Source organism: Microcaecilia unicolor, chromosome 8, assembly GCF_901765095.1.
Source record: "Microcaecilia unicolor chromosome 8, aMicUni1.1, whole genome shotgun sequence".
Lineage (NCBI taxonomy): Eukaryota > Metazoa > Chordata > Amphibia > Gymnophiona > Siphonopidae > Microcaecilia > Microcaecilia unicolor.
The window spans coordinates 206,322,882-206,335,195 of record NC_044038.1 but is presented as its reverse complement, the minus strand read 5'-3'; the positions used below and the strand labels follow the sequence as shown (position 1 = coordinate 206,335,195).

Genomic DNA, 12,314 nt, shown 5'->3' with positions numbered 1-12,314 from the left:
CTGGGGGCTTTTTTACCCGCTGCGCTAAAAATGGCCCTGGTGTGCGGGAAAAACGGCCCCCACCGCTATTGCAAGGCCCTTTTTCTCGTAGCTTGGTAAAAGGACGCCTATGTGTTCAATCGTATAGGTGAAGGATGTGAGCTGTATTTGTGCTAAACTGGAAAATGCTGATAATGTGATTAGAAGTGTGAACTTGAGGTTATTAAACTTTCCAAAGGAACCACATATATCTGCTAAAGATATGTTTAAAAGTTATTTGCAGGAAATTTTAATGCTGTCAGAGGAATTAATACCTACAATTGTCCAAATATATTATCTGCTGGGGGGGGGGGGGGGGCATGTTTCAAGGGTGTCAATGTTCTCTCTAATTTTTGCTGGCCCATGTGTGAATGAAAAACGTTTTGTGCACAGGTTTTCAGCCTTGACTCACAATGTGGACAGTATAGCTTATGTTCACAATAAAAAAAGATTGCAAAAATTTTGTGCATGCAGTTGCTAGGCATGTGCACTCCCTTTCTCACCTGCGTGTGCTCGCACGTGCACACAGTTTAGAGGGAACACAGTGTCAGATGGTGAAATTTAAACAGACTCATTGGATATATCAAGAAATAAAGTGTTTGTAACAGACCGTTTAAATGCTACTCTACGTGTGACTTTGATATTTCTGAAAGAGACTGTTTTATCTCTGTTTTGAAAATAATATTTCAGAAAATGGTTTAAAGGGAAAAATATCTTTATTTTTCCAGATATATGTCATGAAACCCAGAAGCAAAGGCACTGCTTTTTGTTACTTCACCCTGGGGTATTACAACTGAGAGCACTGTGCCATCCTTGTTTGGTTTTTATTGTTTTGTTTGCTTTTTAATACATCCAAGTAAATCAGAAGAGCTGACAGGAAATCTGGCACAATAGTAGACCAGCTAACTGTGAACAATATGTTATCAGTCAAGAAAACTTGCCTTATATGTGCCCCTCCACTCCATATAAATCCAACGACCATACTAAGTACAGGCATGAAGTTATGCACAAAATTGGACTGGTTAACAGCAAAGTGTCTTGTCAGGCGAGAGATCATAGTCTGGCGGAACCACAAGGTAACAGTCAAATCAAACTTGCCTGACATATGTTTCCTCTACTCAAGTGGAGTCAGTGCTTGGCCAGTTGATTTGGGCATCTTCTCCAGAAAAGAAAACTTTAAGCTACTCTGGTTTTACAAGAACAAGAGTCTTGCTGTCATGAATGTTCTCATACTCTTGTTGGGTACTGCATTGCAAACCGGATCCCCCGCTGATAAAGCTGAATGCAATAGGGCGCCAACAATCTTAGTTGCTCTGATACTTTAACTGAAAAGTCTTGGAAGAGCTGCTATTTACTAGTCTTATATTCCAGGACCCATTTCTGCCAGTACTTCTGCAATAACTGAGTCTTTTCGGCACTTATTTTATTTTTGTAACGGGATTTATTTACCACCTTTTAGAAGAAATTCACCCCAGGCAGTGTACAACAAGATCAATCTGGACGCAGACAATATCAATAAAAAAATATTCAGATAACAGTACATATTATGGCATACTGTGCTACTTACAATGTTGACATATTCTGCCCAACAAGGTGGCCAAGTTTGAATCTGGCACTCGGCACAGTTTCCATTTCTTCATGATTAAGTATATCAGTGTTTTAATCTCTCTCCCTTCCTGCCAATTTTGGGGCACAGACTATAAAAGTCCGCCCCCAAATCAGTCCTACTTCCCAACTATTGGAGTTGCCGTCGAAGCTCACTCCAGCCTAAATCCGGATAAAGGCCTCTCCTTTGCCACTCAAACTGCCCAAACCCTGTGGACATGCTCCACCTTGAGCCATGGGCCATCGAGTTCCAGCTCCAACTCCTTAGGTATCCATTCCTCCACCAGGTCCCACAGCTCCTTTTCTTTGACAGATTCTGGGACACCGATGATATGAACATTGTTCTTCCTGCTCCTGTTTTCTTGGTCCACAATCCTTTCAGCTAAATACCAGCACTGTTTCTCCAACTCCTGCACCCAGCGGCGCCCAGTTGATCTTTCTGAGCCAATACTCTTTCCTCCACTTGTTCAATCCTATGTGAATGCGCCTCCAGCACACCCTTACTATCGTCAATCACAGCATGGAGTTTAAAAAGTTTACCATCCAAGATATAAGGGAGATTTTGTAAGATCTTTGACCACTGCCTCCTGGAGGGTAACAAGTGTCAACACGTGTTTAGTTGCCATTTTATCTCCCACACTCTTGTTCTGTTCCTTGCTAGGCCACGGGGTCTTCACAGGCATACCAGCATCTACAGAAGGCAAGAGCACCATTACTTGGTCTCCCTGTGTCCATTTAGCATCAGCACCTTCTAAATTACTAACCAGATGCACATTAATTGCCACTTTTGAAACAGATTATGGGTCAGGAAAGGACAGCAGGCAATGGACGTTCAATCAGGGGTGTTCATTGATATGCACTTTAGGCCATTACTGTCTTTTTTTCCCCTTTAAGCTCCTTCAGGATATTTTTCTCCCTTAGATTTTTTTCTTTGTTTCTCCAAATCAGCGTGGGAGTTTTCGGTTACTCCTGTCCCATCCCCAGCCAGCAACGCAACATTTCTTCTGTAGCGGTCAGCTGTAGCGATTCAAAAAGCCTGCTACTGCCAACCCCGAGTCTTCTCTCTGATGTAACTTCCTGCTTCCACATAGGTGGGAAACATCAGACAGAGGGGCTTGGGTTGGCGCAAGCAAGCTGACTGAATCGCTGCCCACTGCTGCAGGAAAAAAGGTACAAGGGAAGAACAGACAGGCTAAATTCCCCAGTTTGTGTACTCATATACCACAAGGAAGTTAATGGAACCTTCACACTAAATCTACTTTAACTTGGTCATACATTGATAACTGACTCAATTATGGTGAGCCCTTGGGTTCAATGTGTGTATTCCTGTAGCAGTTTGCTAGTTCTCATCACAAATTTTAACCGGATTATTACACAGTGAAAATTGTGTGACAGTCAGATTGTGTCCACTTGGTATGATCTCATTACATTGTCATTACGGGGGTAGTTGTATAATTGTGTGCCTGTTGGAAGTCTATTATAAAAGAATTTAGACCTACAGATCCGATTCAGTGAAGGGATGTGATCACCACCAGCACTGTGGGGGTGGGTATTCATTTAAAATGTTTTGTTTTTGAATGTATGTTATTTGTGGTTAATTTTGTTATCTTTAAAGTGTATGGTCCTTTTACCAACTTGTGTCTTCAACAAAAATATTCAACTATAAAAATAACACAATGATTAAAAATTTAAATATTGAACTTTAAACGCAATGTTAATACTCATTTGTTAAAATAATAAAAATATATATCCTTAAAAAACTGATGGTGTGCCTTGACAATTTTTGCAAATACTTTACAAACCCAACACTATAATTTCTTATAAAACACTAGCACAAACATAATAAAGTATCATTACTCCTTCATGGCCTCAGTGGCGACTTGTTTCACATGGATACATTACACCATGGCTCACCCGCCTCTGTTTTGAAATTTTATTCATTTTTATTTAATCTTCTATTTTTTTCATATGTATATAATTTTGTTTAGAAGTAGTTCTGAAGAACTTGTTACCAGTGCTCCAAATAACGCAAAGGGATGATGAGTGATTGGCCCACAGGACCGCACCTTGAAGCAGCGGATGGCGAAACATGGCGCATGTTGGCGTTTGGTCCTTCACATTGAAGCTGTCAATTTTAATTATTTGAAGCACTAGCAACAAGTTTTCCAGAACTACTTCTAAGCAAAATTATATACATATAAAAAAAAAATAGAGTATTAAATAAAAATGAATAAAATTTAAAAACAGAGGCAGGTGAGTCATGGTGTAATGTATCCATGTGAAACGAGTCACCGCTGAGGTTGTGAAGGAGTAATAATATTTTATTATGTTTGTGTTCATGTGTTATAAGAGACTAGTAAAAAAGGCCCGTTTCGGACTCAAATGAAACGGGCGCTAGCAAGGTTTTCCTCGTAGTGTGTATGTTTGAGAGAGTGTGTGTGTGAGCGTGACTGTGTGTGTGTGTGACAGAGAATGAGACTGGGTGTGAGTGTGTGTGTCAGAGAGTGTGTGTGTGTGTCAGAATGACAATGTGTGCAAGTGCATATGTGAGACACAGTCAGTGTGAGAGAGAGAGTGTGTTTGACACAGATACAGTGTGTGTGAGAGAGAGAGAGAGTGTGCCCCGCTTCGTTTTTCCTTCATGTAGCAATGGGTTAGCGATGCCATTCGTTCAGTGTCAGTGCTCCGCCCTCGACATCATCACGTTTGACGCGTGGGCGGGGCAGACACTCATGGAGGAAAATCGATCTCACCCACTTCACTTTTAGAACGTTGGGTAAGTGAGGCTTCATTAGAACGTTGGAGGTGCGTTTTATATAGAGATTATAGTGTTGGGTTGCTTGTAAGGTATTTGCTATATTACCCTCACTACTTATTGATGACTGTTTAAATTGAATTGACAATTTTTGTGCCTTGTCAGTGTGCCATGCGATGAAAAAGGTTGAAAATCACTACTCTAAATAATAGTACTGGAATTCTCTCACGTGTGGACTCGAACTAAGAAATTATTTTTGCATATATTATTATCCTGATGGGACGTTGTTTCTTTTTATATTGGTTTTTCTCTACAAGTTATTTGCTTGGTTTATTTTTTTGAAATGTTATAAATAAAAAAATTAGGGGGAAAAACATTACACAGCTTTCAAGACTACTGCTAGGAAGGTTAGAGTAAGCCTGACTCACTTGCTCTGGGGATCTCACAGCCAACTGAGGGGTCCTTTTACTAAGGTGTACTGAAAAATGAGCTGTGCTAGTGTAGGCGGGCGCTTTGGGCGCACGCAGATCCATTTTTCAGCGCGCCTGTAAAAAAGGCCTTTTAAAATTTTTTTGCCAAAAATGGATGTGCAACAAAATAAAAATTGGCGCGCATCCATTTTGGGTCTGAGACCTTACCGCCAGCCACTGACTTAGCGGTAAGGTCTCACGAGGTAACTGCACGGTAATCGTCTACGCACGTAGAATGACGATTACTGCCCGGTTTCCGCCACGTGCAGGAAAATAAAAACTATTTTCCAGCGCGTGTAAAAAAACCGAAATTACCGCCCGGGCCTTGCGGTAGCCGGGCGGTAACTCCAAATTGACACGCGTTGGGCACACGTAGGCTCCTATGAGGTTTAGTAAAAGGGCCCATGAGTTTTTAAGATAATCAGAAGGAATATACGTGAAACAAGTTTGCATTATCTTATGTCTTCAGTAAAATCTCTCTCATGCATATTCACTGTGAATACCTGAAAACACGACTGGCTGTGGATTATCCCAGAACATATGCCCTGGTTTGAGTGGTATCTTGAAATTATAGCAGAATGTTTATTAATACAGAAAGTATGTTCACACAAATTCCCTGATCCTAAATATGCCTCCACGTACTTATGCACACCTCAAACAGGGTGCCTCTCATTCTTTCCATTTTGGGCCAGATTCAGTCAATGGCATCTAAAACGTAAGCATGTCAGAATAACTGGCATAGGGCTATTCTATAAACCACGTCTACAGTCAGATGCGGTAGGCATGGGGATACCTGCATCTAAATGTACACAAGTTCCCCCAAATTCTATAATGCGTCTAAATTTGACACCCCAACATGCCTGCACTCCTTCCATGGCCACACCCCCTTTTCAGCTACATGTGTTGGAATCTGAACGCACTTCTTTTTAAAATATGCCTAAAAATTACCAATTAGTGATAATTGGTTATCGGCCAATTATGATCACTACTTGGCTCGTTACTCAATTGAGTAGCGTGTGTAAATTGGCTGCATGCACAATTTGACACTCACTACTTGCCGCACCTTATATAGAATCCGGCCATATCTGTGTAAATCTTTTTATTGAAATTTTTCGTTACACAACAATATGACATAAAAGAAGCATAAATGAACCATAGAACACAATACTAAAATCAAACCAGTGTGTCACCCTTATACCACCACCTTCCCCTCCCACATTCCATTTTAAAATACTATGGGGAATTAGAATTCAATTCTATAATAGTAATTAGATTTCAGCTCTATAATAGCAGCCAGGGAAGGTTTTGCTTTTTTCCTGGTGATTTTTTGCTTTATTTTTCTTCTTTTGTATATTCCTGGTTTCTAAATACTATTCAAATTGTGTTGATTTGATGTATATATTGTACATTTTCTAAAAATAAAAAAAGTTAAAAAAAAATACTACAGGGACATTAACTACCAACTTACAAAAAAAGGTATTTAACTAGGCAGAAAGGGCTCCTGCCTGGATAAACTCAGCAGAGCTGGCCGACTGCACTTATTCAGCAGCACTGAATATTGCCACAAACCAGTCCAGCAAAGCTGCAACTTAACTGGTTAGCGGTGATATTCAGTCCACTAACTGGCTAAGTAAGTGAATAAAGTTAGGACAGCAAAAAGGCTGTCCTAACTTTATGCACCGAGGTGCCCTTTTACAAAGGCGCGGTAGGCTCCACGCACGTGCAATGAATGCCAAAATGAGACTACCACCAGGCTAGTGCGCCCTCCTGGTGGTAGTTGCGCGCCTATACCACCAGGACAAATTATCTTTTAAATTTCCTACTGAGCATGGTGTTTCCAGCATTATTTGGCAGCTGGAGCACGCCAACGTGTAGCGCATGAGCCCTTACTGCTACATCAATGGGTGGCATTAAGGACTCAGGCCGTAAATAGATGTGCGCTAGTTTCAATTTAACCGCAGGCCCTTTTCTCGGACCATTGAAAAAAAGCCCTTTTTCCCCAAACATGGTAAAAACTGGCAGCGGCTTAGTAAAAGGACCCCTGAGTTAACAAGGCAGTGGTCTTAATATAGGTCGGTATCTGGTTCACTTGCTGAATATACCTAGATATTCAATGCCGGAAGCTGCACCCAGCCTGGCATTGAATATCTTAGTTCAGCCCACAGTTCTGAGCAGCTTACAAGCCTGCTGTGGGCTGAACAGGGCCGCCAAGGGGGGGGGGGGGGCAGGGAGGCAAAATTCCTTGGGCCCGGGCCTCCAAGGCATAGCAGCTAGGCCCCCCTTGGAGGCTGGGGAAGACCTGGAGGAGCACACACTGCAGGTCTTCCTCTAGCGCTGCTCTTTTGCTCAGCTGAGCAGCTGCTTTTCCTCTCAGGTGTGCATTCTTGGTTTTGAAACCGAGCATGCCCTGAAAGAAAAAGCAGCTGCAAGGGCAGGCAATCGGCAGAAGAACAGCCTTGGAAGACGTCTTCTGCTGGCATGACTTCAGGATCCCCGCCAGCCAACAAGATATTTCAATTGTGGCAATGATCTGGGGGGGGGGGGGGGGGGGGGGAGAGCGATCCAGGGGAGGGGGGCGGTGGCCCTGCCCCGATTCAGTCTCTCGGCGGCCTGAGGGCTGAAAATCAGGTCCAAAGATAATTAGAAAGTGAGCAAAGGGCAGGCAGACATGTGCCCATTTCCTTCCATAACATAATCAATCTGCTTCTCAGAATGGTTACGGAGAGGTGACTTGAAACCTAAGGACGAGCGGCGGATAGCTGTAGCCCAGCACAGTTGATTATGGACAAGATGGCTCCCAGCATAAATACAAAAAACTGGTACAACACAGTTAGAAATGGTTACTCATCTCACAGTAGGCTGTGAAGTTCTGATGGCAGAAAATTTCATTACAGAAAGGCTCAAAGTGGCACATCTCATCCACTGGAAACTTTGTAAACGCCAAAACATTACTGTACCAGAAAAGCACTGGGATCAGGACCCTAAAAGAATTATGGAAAATGAAGTGGAGATAATCACTGATAAAAAGCTGGATGGAAGGAAACTGGACATAGTGGTAAAAGAGAAAAATGCCAGAACACCACTGATCATAGAGGTGTTAATTCCAAGAGATGAATCTGTGAATCATGTAGAGAGAGAAAAGATCCTCAAGTACTAAGAAATGCAGTTAGAAACAAATAAAAAGTGGCAGAAAGATATAGAAATACCTCCCATCATATTAGGAGCCACAGGCTTGATTGAAAAGAATTCTCAAGCATACCTGGACAGGTTGCCCATGTATGCTGCACCTGATTAACTCTAGAAGGAAGCTCTCTTTGGCATGATGCAAGTACTACAGTGAGCGTTAACAGTACATCTGAGAGATCGCGTTCATACTCCACATACCCTGGCATAGGAATGAGGTTAATTACTGTCATGGAATGTGCAAAACTAACCCATTTGGAGACACTTGTCAAAATTAACACAAACCTGCTCCCCGAAAATGCGCTGTGTTGAAAAGTTACCACTTTAGCAGCCCCAGTGGCATATTCCTGAGCAGTGCCTTGAAGATGCTGGAGCAGGCCAGTAGTAATTCTGCTTTGTAACCCTGATGCTGTGGTCCAATGAGCCCTTGTGCTTTTAAGTGGGCAGGTCCGATGGGCCACCGATGTACTGAAAGTGGCATCACAACAATGTCCCAAGACAGCAAGAAACTGAGGGAACTAATTATTAGGGCTGTTGGATGATTAAAAAGTGTAATTGTGGTTAATCTCATAATTAATTGGGTTAACTGCATTACTTGCTTGGATTGCAGGCAGCGTCTGCAATGCAGGCAGGCTTTCTTCGCTAGCCTCAAGAGCCTTCCTGCAGCCCTGTCCCACCTCCTCTGATGCAACTTATTTCTGTGAGGGCAGGCCATGACTGCAGGAAGGTTCTCAGGGCAGGCAGAGGAAGCCTATTAATTATGCATTCTACATGGTTATTGTCCGAAGCGTCTCCAATTATTTAGCAATATCTAATGGTTTTTAATTGTCGTGCTATTTACATTTCCCACTTGTGTATCATCCTTGTCTGACGTTAAATTTTGGTTTTGCTTTTATGTGATTATTTTTTGACATATTGTAAACCACTTTGACATATTTAGGATTGAAAGGTGGTATAACAAATTTTATGAAATAAATAAAACAAACTGTAATTAGCCCAAGAAATTATTAATGCAACTGTTTTCAGCAAGTAAATAAGCCTAAATAAAGGCAAATTATGAACAAAGTATCAAACTTCAGGATTCACATCTGACATTCAAGCAAACAGTGCAAGCACATTTTAACAGGTTACATTTTTTGATAGGACCTCCTTTGGAGCACAATATTAGAAACATTTGATAAGACCAGTCAAAATAATGTGTAAATTATTTTTTAAAACATCTACTCTGCGTTTTTATGCCCACATGTAGTAATCTGTATTGCTAGCAGACCACCATGAAATAAAGTAAGCTTTTTGATGGTTTTGAGACGACGCTTGTTCCGTTGTGACGGCGTATCCTTGAGACAAGAGGTTTGCTTATTCACAGCCTTTCTAAGTTTGCTAGCTGCATACGGTTAGAAGATTCCAGAAACCACTCTAGCAATAATTCACAGGGACTCCTAAGGCAGGCCTAAGTGGCCGAAACATGACTCGTGTCGAGTCCAGATTTTATCAATAAACCTTTGCTGTGAACTTTTTTGTAGTCCAGTAGAAGTTTTTTGGCATCATCTATTTTGTCTCCTTCGCCGTGACTTTGTAATAAAGTAAACTCTTACATTTTATAGAAAAAAGATGGTATGTTATGATTTTTTTTGTTTCAACCCCCCCCCCCCCTGTTTACAAAGCAGCGATAGCTGCTGTAGGTGCAGAAATGTCAACACAGCCCATTCACTTTGAATAGGTTGTGTTGGCATTGCCGCGCGGCTTTGTAAACAGGGGCGTAATTGTATATACCAAGACAAAACAAAGCATGAAGCACAAACTATTTTTAAAAATCTGGCCCTTGTGCGGTTGCTTAAATCTCCTTATTGTTAGGGTCCTGTTTACTAAGGTGCACTAGTGTTTTTAGTGTGCACTAAAAATTAGCGCACACTAACGCTAGAGACACCCATATATTCCTATGGCTTCCTAGCACGGCTTAGTAAACTGGGCCCTTAGTTTTTCGTCCTTCCAAGGAAGGCACAGTGAACATCAGTAATAAGTATATTTTATATGTTAATCACAATTAGCCTCTATTTTAGGGACCAGATAGCTTAAAAGATTGACTCTAACCTTAAACTAGCGATTCCTAAACCTGTCCTGGGAGAACCTCAGCCAGTCAGGTTTTCAGGATATCCACAACAAATATGCATGAGATCAATTGCATACACTGCCTCCTTGGTATGCAAATTTATCCCCTGTATATTTGTTGTGGATATCCTGAAAACTTGACTGGCTGGAGTTCCCCCAGGACAGGTTTGAGAACCCCTGCCATAAACTTTCACCCATAATTTTTAAAAGCCCACTTTCTAGGGCACACACACGTTCACAAGTATGTGGTCCATGCATAGAGAAGAAAAAGAGAAAACAATAGTACATAAAGACCATACAGCCTATCCAGTTTGCCCATCCACACCAACTGTTCAATTATATTTATTTATATTTATATTATTTATTTCTTATCTGCTTATGCATTTAGGGGCCCTTTTACTAAGCTGCGGTAAAAAGGCCTTTTTTAAAAAATGGGGTAGTAAATGGCTGTGCGCTGATATTAAAATTAATGCGTGGCTATTTACTGCCTGAGCCCTTACTGCCACCTGTTTAGTAGGTGGTAAGGGCTCATGTGCTAGCCCCCTGGCAATGTGGCCGCGCAACCGATTATCGGTGGGAACACCCACCACGGTACAAAATAGAAAATTATCTTCTACCATGGAAAACTGCACTTCAGAACTACTGCCAGGCTCCTGTGCTAGCCCGGCGGTAGAGCCAATTTGGCTCAGTAGCTCCACTGTGCCTTTGAAAAAGAGTCCCTTAGCTTGTTGTAAACTGCTTAGTTGCCTGTATAGGATCAATTTGCGATATATCAAATGCCTGGAAATAAATAAAATAAATGTAATTTTATACTCTACTTAGGTTATAAATCATACACATAAACATTAAACAACATAAAGATCAGAAAACAATAAAACAGCAGCTGTCTTCAATTAACTGTCCAGACTAGCAATCCATAAAGGCTTGTTTAGAAAAATGTGCCTTGGTGCCTTCAACTGTTTTCTAAAAACAATATCTGGAAGGACTCCCTCAGAAATCGTCTGTGCTTGTCCCATACTGATACAGTCCTCATGCCCACTCATCTCCAATGGGAGGCTGTTCGATACACCTACCACCCTTTCCTCAAAGAAATATTTTCCTACCGTGCTCCAGAGTATATCCCCCTTTCATCCTCCATGACCCCTGGTCTGCAGCAGAGGTTCTCATACCAGCACTGGGGGACCCTCAGCCATTTGAGTTTTCAGGCTGTCCAGAGCCTCCATTACAGGCAAACCTATCTCATGGATGAAAATTATGGATACCCTGTAAGTGCAACTAGCTGGGGGGGGGGGGGGGGCACTCAGAATAGGTATGGGAACCTCTGGTCTTACGCTTCCTTTCAATCAAAAGATAACCATCGGCTGTCCATTTATACCATGGAGATATTTAAATTAATATCATACTGTATCTGCCCTATCCACCCTGTTTTGTTTTTTTCTCCCTGTTGTTCTCAAGAAGACTGACTTCTGCTGCTCTTTGACACCCCCAGAGGTGGCTGCCCTAGGCGACTGCCTAATGGTTGAGGCGGCCCTGCCTTTGGAAGCTTCCCGGACAGATGGAAGTGCTCAGGGAGAAAAGAGGAGTGGTGGCATTTTGTCGGCAGAAGAAGGGACAAAGTCGAACATCTCTATCCCACCTAAAGTAATATCATTACAACATCAGCGTTTGCAGCCCGGTACTAGAGCCAGCCGATCCCACTGCCCCAGTGTCACCAGCTTCCTCCCCCCATCCCAAGGCTCGTGGATATCGGTTGGGAGGGTTGTACCTCTTTAGTCCCAAGTGCAGAAATAAATCGCCCACCAACACCGGCAGAGGACGCAGCAGGCAGCTGTCAGGACCCACGTCGACTTGCTTCCTGCTAAATTATTTACAAACTTGGCGCCTTACGGATCCTCGGCGGGGTCAAACATGCGCGAAACTCCATCTGTGTGCAGGGAATGCAAGAAGAAGGGAATCTGTTTCTGGGGAGGAGAGAAGATACAGGAAGGGGTGTCTTTCTCTGTCTGTTCTGTCGTTGGTGCTATAGGACAGTTTGCTGGGAAGGTGTCTACTGTCTGTCTCGTGTATCTGACTTTATGGGGCATCTGGGTCCACGTAAGGTGTGCCAGAGCAAACTGAAGTCAGGAGCTGCAGGACTGTTTTTCTTCTTATTATTTTTTATCACTTTCCAATAT

General features: G+C 42.3%; 1 protein-coding gene across 1 annotated transcript in view; it reads right to left on the bottom strand.

Moving 5' to 3' along the window:
• Nucleotides 1–12,047, bottom strand: part of LOC115476245 — an 85,707-nt gene extending 73,660 nt beyond the window's left edge. The window contains exon 1 of the mRNA XM_030212517.1: nucleotides 11,906–12,047. The gene's annotated coding sequence lies outside the window, so the exon portion shown is untranslated. The remainder of the gene's footprint in view (nucleotides 1–11,905) is intronic.
• Nucleotides 12,048–12,314: the final 267 nt, after the last annotated feature.